We start from the raw sequence: 12,292 nt of genomic DNA on the forward strand, positions 1-12,292 counted from the left end.
CAAACTTACCAAGGGTGTGGGGATCCCCAGAACTCTCAGTGAGGAAGGCAGGCGATGTAGGGGCTGCTAACCATTGGGTATTGCCAGGGGAGTCAGTGCTGGAGAGAAGAGAGTCATGGCCATACAGAAAGCCCTGGTTTGTAGAATGGCTGTGTGGGGAGCGTGTCAGAGCACAGGGAGTTTGGTGTCTCTGACTTGTAGAGTTTGTGGCAAGACTGTATAAACTAGTGAGGTCCCATCCTTGTCCAGGCTAGCATGTTTTTTTTTGCACACAGTACTTTACTGTGTAGTATATCACTTTAGCTCTTTTGCCAGCATCAGTGCTGACTCCTGTGGAAAAGCAGGTGAGGCCCGCATCTTCCATAGCTCCAGCCATGTAAGCAGGTTAACAGGGTCTGTCAGCAGGCACAGAAGTGCTGTGTTGCTGGTTGTTTCTCTGCAACTCCTGCCTAACCCTGATGGTTTATGAAGCCACTCACAGGCAGCCTCCCTGAGCATTCAGTTTTTGTGACTGCAGCTGCAGTATGTTGGTGGAAAAGATGGGAAGTCTGGCAGGGTCGGAGCTGAGTTTGATGTGCAGCACATGAAAAAGATCTGCTGCATCTGTGCTTCTGAGAGACCAAGAAAGAGCAGATGGCTGTCAAATGGGACAAAAGTACCCAAGGGGAACCTGCTGTGCAAGTGCCAGCAGCAGCTGCAGCCACTTCACTTGCCTGTCAGAGCTAGGAAGGTAGTTCCTGAGGGAGGCCTGTACTTACTGTTGAGTGTAAAGTCTTTTGTAGTGTGGGGGAACTTTCCTTTGCATCGAGCATTTGGTTAGTGTAGTGTGTGTATGGGGACCTATGAATAGTTATGGTTGGGTTTATGGGATTTGGTTCTTCCTTCTTTCCCTCTCCTTTCTTCTCATTTTTCCAGTTCTTGCCTGGTTATTTTGCTTCTAACACCACCTCATCCAATCTAATATGCTGCAGCAGTCCCAGTTATAGCTAGGCCTTTCTGCATCCTGACTGGCTCTGCAGAGCTTAAAACCCTGGGAAGGTTGTTCAGAAGTTTATTGAACTTGAAAATACTTTTAAGGGCTGTATTTAAATTAGAATTTAAAATAAAAGCAGAATATTGCAAGATGTTTGCAGCATGAAGGTGGACTAAACAGGGCAAAGATGATGGATGAATGTCTCTGATTTAGAGTGTATCCCAAACAGGAGTGCGCTAAGGTTTCTACAATGCTTTTTGCTACTCAACCAGAGCATGAAGTGAGTGCTCAGAGGTTTGCATGGGAGCAGCATGTATAGCTCCAGCTGTAGGGGCTGCACATGTAGTGTAGAAGATGACAGTGGAGTAGTAAAGTATGTACAGAATGACTCCATGGCTGCTGCAGGACCTTGGTTAGATGAATTCTGGTGTCTGTTCACCTACCCAAGACAACTTAATGTTTATTTGTAAGAAAAATTTTGTACATACCACATGACTTCACATGACTGCCACAGAAAAACTCACTACTGGTAAGAGCATGAAAATCCACTTCTCTGTTTCTTCTCAGCAGTACTGCAATGTCGTCCCTGTCCTCAGAGTGCCGTGGATTCAGCACCTGAAGTAATATGCATTCTTGGGGCATTTTTGGAAGTCACGGAGAGAGAGAGGCTGTGGGAAAGCTTTCTAAATTCTGGTCTCCTGTGGAACAGACTGGCTCCACCTGTATCTCTGTGTCTATCTCTCCGGGCACCAGCACTCAGTTTTTTATTCTTGGCAACAAAATGTCAACTAGTAGGACTCATGCCGAAGTGTATGTTACAGGTTAAATGGAACAGTTGTTAAAAGCATGGGACCAGGAGCAAGGGTCTGGAGCACAGTGAAGACAACAGACCTGAGGCATCCTGGTTGTTGTGTTAGATCACTGTTGGTTAAATGTCTAAGGCCTGGCTGCCTCCCCAGAAGAGAAGAAGAGAAAACAATTATGTTAGGAAAAGTCCCACAGAGTGAATTTCTTATCCAGTCTTGATCCTGGATGTTTTTTGAGGTCCTGCAGGAATGGAAAAGTCCTTAGGTACCTGTAGCCCAGCTTTTCTCAAAGGTTTATGCCCCATAGCAGTGTGCTCTTTGGCTATGAATGGTTCCTTTTCCTTAGTGGAGAATAAATGGATCCAAATACAAATATGGGAAGGGGCCATAACTGGCAGTGCATGTGGGAGTTACACCTGTATTCCTCACCAGGATAGGATCTAGCTCCTGGAGCTTGCAGGAGGTCGTACAGCCAGAAGTAGAGCTGTCATGGGCAGCCATGGTCCCTTGGCATGTGCTGTTCAGAGCCTGTCTCCTGAATTGCTCCATGTCTGCTTAGCAGTGATACAGAGATTATCAGCCAGCAGAGATGCAGCAAAGCTCCTTGCTGTCTGATTGCCAGGAGAGATTGCACTCCTGCCTGCTTGCTCCCATGAGTATCTCAATGCACCGAGCTGCATCCAGGGAATGCTGCTGACAGCAAGTCTGGCCCTGTGCTAGAGCTTGGTTCTGGCTTAGTGGCAATGCCAAGATTCTGAAATGCAATACCCGTGATTCAAGAAAAGGCCTAAGGGAAAGCAGAAGAGCCCTGTCCAAGAGAGGGTATGCAAGGTGAAAGACAGATGCAAGGTGGCATACAAAGTGTGACAGAATGAGAGATGGCTGTGGTGAGACTCCAGTGAGAAAGAAAATGGTCCAAGCCTGCATCTGTAGAAGAGCAGCTGCAGCCAGGTGCCATGAGGCTGGAAGTCAAGGAGTGGGGAGGGAATGAGAAAGGGCCTGAAAGGACCTGTGGGTGGTCTGAGGAATTCTGATACAGGCTGCTTGATCGGATACAGAACTGGTTTGACAAAATGTTTGGAACCAATTTGAATGGACACAAATGTTTATAAATCAGATCATCACTCATCTGACTGCCAAAGTTTTAAGGTGCTTCTTCAAGACCTTATGCCATCTTATGGGTACAGTCAAACCTGGTTTAGGATAGTGGGAAAGGGTAGAATTTTACTACCTTGTTTAGTCACAAATTTGGTAGTAAGCCAGTTAGGTACAGAGCTTAACAACTATTCTGAAAAATAAATAAATAAATTACTTTATCTCAAAGGAAATGGTGAAGTCTTTAATAAGTCAAGGGCAGAAATACTGTCTGAATAAGTAAGAAATTAAGAAGTTTAGAAGGGAAAAGGCTGAATTTGTATGGAACCCTTAAAGGATTAGAAGAGCAAGCTTATCTGTAAAAGCTTATGTGATACATAAAAAGAGGCTCTATAGATAGACCCTAAGCTGTATGTTATGCAGAAGACTGCCACCACAGGAAATATGAAGAGAGATTTTTCTCTTTTTAGTTGATCTTGGTGCAAAAAGCTGAAGCACTTGTAACTTTGTTGTCTTTGGACCCTGTACAGAAAAATCCTTTTGTTTGGATTGTCAACAGCTTGAAAGTTAAATGTGAGCTCACTGGTAAGTGAAGTCCAAGGCTGTGGAGAAGCTAAACCACAGTGCGCTGGCACTTCAGCTTAGGAAGTGCCCAGCACTGGCAAAGAGTGTTGAAGCTGTATAGAGCAGTCTGAGAGAGAGGATTGCAAAAATCAGGAAAAGCAGAAAAATTTGCTGTTGACAGCAAGGTAAACACTGTGATGATGATAAAACAGTAGTGGAGACACTGAACTGCAGGAATATTAAGGGAGTTAGTAGCAGTTTCCAAGCACAACCTGCATTTCAATCAAAGAAATAACATGGAGTAAAGTTTTGGGGTCCAAGATAAAGAAATTACATTAAATGACCTGATACTAATTTCTGGTCTTAAGTGCAAAATCTTCAAGTCTGTAAAGTGAGTAAAAATTGTATCAAACTAGAATGGTATTTACTTACTAATTGGAAATACATATTGAAGTGAAATACCCATTCAATTTATAGAGGAATAGATGACAATGTGTAAGTATAAGGCAGTGAAATACCATATTTCACAGCTTTGTGGAAAGCCTGCTTTAAAACTCTATTATCTATCTCCTGAGAGGTTTAATTGCTGATGGATTCTAACAGAGTCTTCTAGAAAGAGCTGCAGTGGTAAAATCCCCTCAGCTAGTCAGACCTTAATTTTTATACTGTGCTGGTTTACAGAGGCACCTCTCAGAGCTGTCACAATAATTCACAGTTTTCCTGTCCACCCAAAACAAGAGAGCATATTATCTCCTTGCAGCACTGCAGAAAGCTTCAGATATGACACTGAGTATTATCAGTTGCTCAGTAGTTCAGCAGCAATCATTACTGAAGGGGTTTTTGCTCCTCAGTTTCCGCCTACACCTGCTCATTTCTGGCTCCGCACTCCTCTACTTCCCCCAGTTCTACCAGCACAGCTATTCATGGAACTCTCCTGCAAACTGGGACAGTGAACTGGACCAGAGTTAAAGCAGTTTCATGTCCCTGTGAAGTGCTGCCCACCTGAGCATTTTAACTTGGTACGAGCCCCGGACTGCCTGCTCTCCCAGAAACGTGCTGCCCCCAACTGTGTGCTCCCACCACCTCTGCACAGACTCATGTAAGCAAAGCCATGCAGGAAGATAGGCTGGGCAGAAATCATCCATCTCAGAACTCACTTAGCAAAACAAATAGAAAGCATGTGGCATGGCAGAGAGGTTGAGAGTTACACTGCTCTTTTGGATGGTAAAATTTGTATTTTTCCTGATTGAAGTTGCTGTGCCCTGGGGAACTGGATGTCATGGCATGGGCTGGGAGCGACGGTCAAGACACTGTAAGGATCCTGAGTATTGTCTCTCAAGTCTTAGGTTGTGAAACTGCCTCCTGTGCTTCCTATTGCAGCTTCAAAACAGCTTTGAAAAAGAGTGCTAATACCCTTAATATAAGTGCTTGTGCTCCTTTGAACATCTGAGGTTACCTCAAAAGGAGGTAATAAAAGCTAGGTCTTCTCACAGTTAATCCATTTGAAGAAGACAGTCTTGAAGACCAGGCTATTTCAGCTCTCCTGGCCTCAGCCCTCAAAATTAACCATAAAAAGCCCTAGAAATCTGGTTTCAGGATAGTTGTGCTTTGCTCTCGGTGAGAGAGACCTGTGTCGAGTGCCTCCTGCTTATGGATACTGCTCTGCAGAAAAAGGGAGAGGACACTGTCCCAAAGCTTCCCAGCATACTTGGCCTAGGAACTTCTAATAATATAACAAAATGTAGGGAGAAATTTCCTTTGAAAGTTCAGGAGTTTGTCCAAACTCCATTATTCCTTGAAGCAGCTCTCTAGTCTGTGGCAATGAGCAATTCTTTGGGTCCTCTACTCTAGCCTTTTTTTTTTTTTTTTTTTTTTTTAGATTTATTTATTTGTTTGTTTGTTTTTAGCTTGTTTTACAACACCACCCTCAGGAAAGTTTACTCTGGTATACTGAGGTGCTGGCTTTATTTGGATAATGAACGTTGAAATAAAATGAGTGGTTTTACTTTGTATTTTGGAGGACACTATTAAAAAGTTTATGATTTTATGGTAGTTGTTTCAAAATTATTCTCAACCTGTAACTTTCAATACTTAATACTGTAATACTTTTAATACTTATTAACAAAAAAATAATTATAGCCTATAACCTTTAACCAGTTAACAGTCTAGTTTTGGGATTTAGAAAAAAAAAAAATGAAATGGAGACCTTACTAGATTGTTTTGGGGGAACCCAGATGTTACTGATAATTACTCATTTACACTGTTCTCAGTAACCATTCATCATTCAATCAATGATGTAGTAGTAAATATTACAGAACAATATCAAACAAAAGTATTAAATAGAAAATGCTTATCTTTATGTATATTCTTAGTGAAAATCTGAGGACAAGCATCTGTCCTGTGTATATCAGGTAAAATTAAAAACATTTATTAAATAATTTACAGTCTGGAGCTTCCACTAGTATAAAAACTAATGATGTTGCATGAGACTGTAGGCAGGGATAATAGTATAACAGTTAATAAACCATCTACTACTTCTAAGGTTTAGTTTTGTATTTTGTAGACTGTTCTTAAATGAGTAATAAACTTCATAGCCTTGACTTTATTGAGAAGGTCATTAAATGTAGGAAAGGTAAACTAGCCTGCTCAAAATTGCTTTCCTTGGCTGCTGTATACCAGTCTGTGTTCACCTTGAGTTTTTGTGCACCTAGAGAAAATAGACAGCCAGCTGACACTGTGATTTGATGGAAACTGGATTTCCTTTGTTCTGTATTTCCTTTGGCTCCTTTGAGTACCTCATAGCTTCTGCCACTGCTGTAATTCTGCCGACTGGGAAGTAGCATCAAGTCTGTTAGGAACAAAATTTTGTGTGAGAGGAACTTGTTTTTAAGAAGGGATCACCTTCCCATTCAGAAAGTGCATGAATCAATAAAATAGTATTGATTTCCATGCTTGCGCTCTGTGAAAATTAGTGAGACAAGTATTTGTGAGATTATTTTGGGGGAGGTGATGTTTCCACAGGTACTACCTTGCCAAGTATTTGAGAAAAAAAATTGTTCTTTTCACTTTCATGTAACTATTATATTAAGCTGATCCAATTATGTATAGTTTGTGTACAGCAGTTTCTATTATATTGCTCACATTTTCTATGAGCAAGTCTGCCCCTGAAACAGAGGAATTTCATTCTAAATACTGACAAGGCTTTTAATTCTTTCCTGAGCCCAAATTTCATTTCCCTGATGGTCTGATATCCTTCTCAAATTAAGTGTATCAGGATAGCACAGGTATCAGCTCTGCATTTGAGTGCATGCTCTCCAAGTCTTCACACAACCTCCGTGATAATTGAGAGTGACTTGAGTCTGGAGCAAACTCACCAAATAAGGAAATTCAGGCACCAGGAGGATTCAGGCAGTGTGGGGACAGCCAGTGTGAATCCTGTAGTGCAGCAAACAGAAGTCTACATTCAGAAATGACTAGAGGGATATCTGAGAAGGAGTGAGAGAAGAACTGGCATGATGACTTCACTGACTATTGTTTACTTTTCCTTAAAATGACTGCTGAGGTAGGCTAATGCCAGGAGAAACATAAAGGAAGACTTGTTTGCAGCCAGAAGCTGCAACGCATGCTTTTCAAAGGGGAAATGCCAGTGTTTTATTCTTAACTTGCCAAGAGCAATAGGTCTGATGGCTACTGGCTGGTCTATTTGTTAATCATAAAGATTTCTTTAGCATGTGAGATTATCTCTGTTTTTACTTGCTTATTTACTAGTTCTATGTGAAGTGTCTTTTAGAAGAATTGCACAGGGCTTGAGTGAATACTCTGCCTGTACTAGCAAGGGTATCTCCTCTGGTTTCATGTAGTTTGGAGTACTCCACTATGTGGGATGGTCCCAGATCCTCTGCAGCGACCATGTTTTCCAGTGCAAATGACCCACAGGACTTAGAGCAACTATGAACTGGTAGAGCTGTTGTAGATCTAGGTGTCTAGCAGCTCAGTATCCAGAACTGGTGCTTGGGTTTGCATTTCACTCTGTTTCCATGGACAGCTGATGGGGCTTTAGATGGTAACATGTGACTGTCATCAGATGGATGTCTTTGACTCTATTTGCAGTGCCATGTCAGAAATACCTGTCCATGTTCCCTGCAGACAGCCTGATGACACAGCTTGTCTCTATAGCTCTGTCATTGCCCTTCAGTTTTTATGTTCATTGAAAATGATCAGTATAACAAAGATCCAGTTAATGGTTAAAGAAGAGGCTCTAGTTACATTTTTCATTCTGCTTTTCTCTATATTACACAGTGGATTTCATAATAAAGAGTTGCAAAGGTATATTTGCAAAGAAACAAATTATATTAAATGATCACGAGCTTAATCACATTATAATTCTCTTCTTGAAACCCATGGTAATTGGTTGCTTTTGGCTTTACCCTTCAGCCATGCCTGTATCTCATTTCTTATCTTCTAGCTCCCCTAATCAAGTCCTTACTGGTTTACCACATTGTTAATAATAGTAATAATGATAGTCTTTGTCCTGACTAAGTGAAATATTATGTTTATCTCTGACTTTTTTTCTAATGTAGTCCTAATTAGAATACTTAACTGGCAAAATATGCTTTTTAAATCATGACATTTTCTTACCTTAATTAGGAAAATTAAGAGACTAAAGGTGAGATTTAAACACTACCTAGGAACACATAACTGAAAGAATAATTGCTATTTTGTCCTTTTAAAACTTTTCTAGGTGTAAACTAGGCAGATAAAAAGGAGCAGTGGGAAGTGAGGAGGATGTTAGCTGAAGGATGAGAAGTGCAAAGTAGCAGTGTGTGCTGCTCTGAAGTATTTCTGGGAAACTTTTTTCTCTGTAGATATCATTAGAAGTTTGATAAACATTTTGCTAAAACATTCTTAACAGTCACTCTGTTAAAAAAGTCATCTTTCTGCTCTTACTAGTAATGTTTCTGTAAGGCATGTCAAATTATGGAGCTCTGTTAACAACGGTGTCCTTTTGGTTCTTACTCGTATTGTGTAGGCAGTGTCTTGTTCCCCATTTCTAAAGGAAGACTGCATTATCATGGTATCTTTACATCAGTTAAGCTTCTGTAAACAAAGAGATTTTTGTTTTTCTGTCCTTTGCTTCTAAAAGAGTCAAACTGTTGGCTGCCTTCCTTTGTCATTTTTTGAATGTGAACTCATTCTATGGAGCTTTTTGGAAACAGTAGACATGATAGAAATGACAAGAACTCAGCTTGCATTACCTGAAGAAGCAAAAAATGTGCTCTCAGACACAAGGCAATGTTCTCATGCCCATGAAAAAGTGTATTTATATATTCAAATAAAATATTCTGTTAAGCAGAGTAGAGCTACATGCAGAGCAGAACTACATACAACGTGGGTTCCATTAGTCAAGTGGACGTTTTTCCAAAGTATGTCTAGATATTAGTTGAAAAACTGTTCCAGACCAACTATATTTTATTTGAACATTTCAGTCTGGCACTTTATCTTTTTGTGTAGTTATGATCCTCATGAAATATTCTAGTGTTGAAATATAGATTTTGATTTTTATTATTCTTGTGAGCAATAAGAGTACAAATATATTTTTTAGATAGACTAAAATTTGATGCCTTAAACAATTTTTCCTGGTCAGGATAAGAAAATACTCTAGACTGATACATGTATTTTGACATTAAAGAGCTTTAAAGAACATCTGAAAAAAAATATTTTTTTTATTCCTCATAAAAATATATTCATTTTTATCTTATTGCCTTAGTAATTTCCCTGCACTCACCCCATGTCGACTGGCTTTTAATCCTAAGAATGACTGTCTGCAAAAAAATTTGGCTAGTTTTCTGCTAATGACAATGCTTCTCTGGAATAAATTGAAGGTCTTCCAAGACACTTAAAGAGCCAAAGCCTCAAGCACATTGAATCCAATGCAGTAAGGATTTCTCCACAAATCCCACTGTATGCCTCCTTGTTTCTTGTAAGTTAATGTTTTCTGGAGAGCAAGACACTTCTCTGAATGTTAAAATCTATATATGATGACCCCTGTAAAAGACCTCAGCAAGTTTGCTGCTGACATAGCAGTGCAATGTGGTCGACACACTGGAGGGAAGGGAGGCCATCAGAGGGACATTGACAGGCTGGAAGGTGGGCCTGTGCCAACCTCATGAAGTTCAGTAAGGCCAAGTGCAAGGTCCTGCACCTGAGTTAGGCAATCTCAAATACAAATACAGGCTGGGGGGAGAATTGGTTGAGAACAGCCCTGAGGAGAAGGACTTGGGGATGTTGGTCGATGAAAAGCTCAACTTGAGCTGGCAATGTGTGCTTGAAGCCCAGAAAGCCAACTGTGTCCTGGGCTGCATATAAAGAAGCATGGCCAGCAGGTCAAGGGAGGTGATTCTCCCCCTCTACTCCACTTTCATGAGACTCCACCTGGAGGACAGTGTCCAGTTCTGGGGCTCCAACACTAGAAGGACATGTAGATGATGGAGAAAGTCCAGAGGAGGGCCAAGAAGATCATCAAAGGGCTGGAGGAGCTCTCCTATGAAGACAGGCTGAGAGAGATTGGGCTGCTCAGCCTGGAGAAGAGAAGGCTCCAGGGAGAACTTACAGCAGCGTTCCGGTACCTGAAGGGGACCTGCAGAAAAGCTGGAGAGGGACTTTTTACAGGGGCATGTAGTGAGAAGACAGTGTGTAACTGGAAGAGGGTAGATTTAGGTTAGACATCAGAAAGAAATTCTTCGTTGTGAAAGTGATGAGATACTGCAGCAGGTTGCCCAGGGGAGGTGTGGATGTCCCATCCCTGGAAGTGTTTAAGGACAGTCTGGGAGGGACACTGAGCAACCTGGTCTAATGGGGAGTGTCCCTACCTATGCTGGGGGCTTGGAACTGTATGATCTTTAAAGTCCCTTCCAACCCAAACCATTCTTCGATTCTATGATTCATGCTAATCCTTTCTTCACTGCATGGTCTCATGACCAAGAACACATTTAATTCTACAGATTTCTGATTTAAAAATGTTGCCAGCGCACTGCTAGCATTGTTGAAACTTACACAAAAATGTTAGGGTGTGTTAAAAACTGAGTACAGCCAGATACGTGGCTATGGACTCTAGATCTATCTGGAAATCTGAACAAGAGGAGACGGAGACAGACAGACAGTGCTGTTCTGATATTTAAAGCACATTATACATCCTTTTCTTGTTTGAACAAGAATCCATCAGCCTGGATTCATTACCTGCTTTTTTTTGCCTATCTTGTGTATATGAGACCAGCACCACTCACAGATGCTGTTCAGCTTTCTTCCTCAAAACTGCCCTTGTAGGACTGGGCTTTCTATGCACACCTTGAGCTCCTGGATATCTATGACAAAGAGGTAGGGGTAAGTGTTTCTAAAAGCAGGACCCTAAAGCTTATCTAGCTATAACACTCATCTCTCACTTTTTTAAGGCTAAATATTTTGATTGACATTTAGGAACAAGCAGTTAAAATAGGTCGTGTTATTCTGCCATTTAACTTTAGCAGTGCTTCCCCATGCAGTAAGAAATACCCTTAAATGGAAGAGCCAGCAGTGTCAGAAGGAAATGGAGCTTGGTTTCTAATCTTTGCCTCAGCACAAAATATGTGGATATAGGTATTAATGCTGCCTTTTCAACAATTCAAGTAGTATTTTGCCAAATGTGACTGCAGTCCTCCTGCTGTATAGGTATAATTTCCCACTGAAGTGATTTCTCTTTCACTGTAGCTCAAGTACTATATCATTGCAACAAACTTTTAATTTCTTGCAGATGCACTTTAAAATATTGGGCTGTATTTCATCAAGCTGCAGGTTACCTTGTTATTGTTGGTTCCTAATTTTAGGACATTAAAACCCCTAGGTTGCAAATTTACCTGTCTGCCAAAGAGCTATGTGTTAGCGATACTATATTTCTGTTTTAATGATTGCCTACCCTGTGACAGCAACATTATTCAGGCCCTTTCTAGGCTGATTGCTCCCAGAGCTCTTCCTTTGTAGTACACAGCACTGAATAAATTGATCTTCTATACCCCAAAAGGCAGTGGAATAGAAGATTAATCTGGGATGTCATAATTGTATTAATTTCCTCAGGAGGAAACAATGAACTTACTTGAATCAGACTGTCTGCTGTTGCTAAGATACTGACATATGAACAAAGCTTCATGGTAAAAAAAAACCAAAACAAAACAACACAAAAAACCTAATACATGTGAAAGAAACAGCCCTCAGCACTGGATCCCTTCACACTCTAGAAAGCCATCATCCATCAATACAATCACCAGAGGGCTACATGCAATCTTAACTAGCACTTTCACATACTGGTGATGGATCTCAACAGAGGTGAATTTGTCCAGAAAGAGTTTAAAGCAAATATCCATGTGTAAATGCATCACACTACATTGCCTAAGCCAAAACTGGTTTAGGCTGGGCTTCAGGGATGGTTATGTATGTATGTCTGCATGTATGTATGTATGACCCAGAAAATAACTGATGCTGCTCTTCATTGTGTATTTGGACTTGCTCCACAGGGCAGGCAAGAGGTGCTGGAGCAAGTCAGAGTGCAAAATGCTGACTGATAACACTTTATCTTGTACCATTCAGAATCCTCCAAGATTCTTAATAATTAAAATATTATAGTTCTCAAACTAAAAGCAGCAAAGTTCATAAAAAAGATTCAATAATCTCTGAAGCGAGAAACCTTACTTATCTGGCATTTTGCAATACAAGCAAAGACAATAGTGGATCTTGTTCAAGCAAACACGTGATTGAATCTGACAATGCACATTAAACATTTGGTGTGGGAAACAGTCAATACTAATGGAATCCATTAGTGGAAATA

The sequence above is a fragment of the Apus apus genome, chromosome 2 (genome assembly GCF_020740795.1).
Source record: "Apus apus isolate bApuApu2 chromosome 2, bApuApu2.pri.cur, whole genome shotgun sequence".
Lineage (NCBI taxonomy): Eukaryota > Metazoa > Chordata > Aves > Apodiformes > Apodidae > Apus > Apus apus.